We start from the raw sequence: 1839 nt of genomic DNA on the forward strand, positions 1-1839 counted from the left end.
ATATATATATATATATATATATATATATATATATCCTAAATTTCCTTGTCCAGTGTATCCTTCTAAAAATGGTATGTCATGATATGAGAGACATTTGGTTGTTATGTCTAGCAGATCAGTTGACTGCAAAGAATTTCTTTTATTGGCTCATTTGTTATGCAATCAGCCATGTGATTACATTTAAAATGACTTGTTCTTTAGACAACTTCTGATTTTTTGGCTTTTACTGTAATCACATCCATAGGTTTGGTAATTGTCCACCACTTACACTACAGCTTCAGAGAACAATTATTGGACAAAATTTTGGTTATGGAAACACAATTCCATTTGAAACAGCTGTATTGTGCTTAAGTGTTTGACGTCCTTAGTTTATGATATTAGAGATTATAAGAAACGATTTGAGACAAAAAAAAAGGAAACAGATCTACTGACAGGATTCAAGCCTTGTTTCTATTGCTTGCAAGATGATTGTGTTACCCCTTATACTACAGATGGCCAACTATTTCATTTTCTCTAATTATGCAACATAATTTGTTTCTGCTATTTTAACTGTATTATTTTATTTTATCTCCATAGTATAATTTAGTCACCTAGCACTAGTAAGATAGGTTATTTTACTGATGTCAAGCACAATGAGTCCTGCTAGTGAGTTTGTTACATCTATTTTTAAGACTCATATTGCTGCTTATAACGTCTAATATAATTTACATCAAATTCTGGGCAGTAAATTCATGCTTCTTTTATTTTCTGACTTGCCTTTATTTGTTCTTTGTCTATGATAGAAAATTCATTTATTTCAAAGCAAAATGGGACATCTTTCTCCACACTGTATATGTTCTATCTGTTTTTCCTGACTTAAATGTTTCAATCTTGATTTTATTTTAATTACCTCATCTTAAAGAATTGTCCCATTTATTCTTTGTAAGCCCACCCATAAATTCATAGACTACTACTTCGTTTTTGAACTTTTCTGCTTCAGTTGATTTCATTTTGACATGTTGTTCGAACTTCATATTGTCATATTTATTTCATATCTCTTGTGTTGAACTCTTGAAATAAAAACAAAACAACAGTAGAATTTTGGGTTTGCCTTTACATTATGCTTTTGAATAGATATCTGTTTTCAAAAAAGAATTCTAGTTGGTAAATATCTTGTAAGTTAATATCTTGTTAGTCATCAATGATATGGATATTTTGTTGTTTGTTTTTTATTTTTCTATTTTTTACTTCATGCTGTAGAGTTTGATAACAACTTTATCAAGCATGCTATATTACCCACTTTATCAAATTAGCTAATTTTATTCCACAAACTAATACTTGTCATTAATTATACCCATAATATCCTCCAGAAAACTTGTACATTTTAACTTCTATATGTTTAAGTATTTCCTTCAAATTTTATTTTCAGTGCAATTAATTCAACTCATTCTTTTTTCTTTTCTTTTTTTTTTGTATGTATTGCAAAATGTGATATTTTTTGATATTTGATTAAATTTCTGTTTATCTCACAAAATAAATTCTAATTTTTAATAATTTTCTTCATGATTTAAATTTATTGCATATTTAATTAAAATTTCCTTGACTCGTGTACTAAATATTGATCAACCTTTTAACATTACCTTTTCATTTTTTCTTAATATTTCAATAAAATCTTTCTGGTCATCTTCAGGTGCCATTTAGGTTTTTCTTCCTTCTTTTCACAGGTATGTTTTTTTGGGATTAAGATTAAATTGATGATGAAGTCACATGTTAATATACATGTACCTATGAAAGCATGCATGTATGTGTAGCTGTGTGTATGTGCATATATATATATATATATATATATATATATATATA

The 1839-nt window shown here is 27.6% G+C and overlaps 1 protein-coding gene across 1 annotated transcript in view; it reads left to right on the forward strand.

The window, feature by feature from the left end:
• Positions 1–1839, forward strand: part of LOC106868246 (uncharacterized) — a 351265-nt gene that overhangs the window by 289200 nt on the left and 60226 nt on the right. The window lies entirely within an intron of this gene.

The sequence above is a fragment of the Octopus bimaculoides genome, chromosome 12, assembly GCF_001194135.2.
Source record: "Octopus bimaculoides isolate UCB-OBI-ISO-001 chromosome 12, ASM119413v2, whole genome shotgun sequence".
Classification (NCBI taxonomy): domain Eukaryota; kingdom Metazoa; phylum Mollusca; class Cephalopoda; order Octopoda; family Octopodidae; genus Octopus; species Octopus bimaculoides.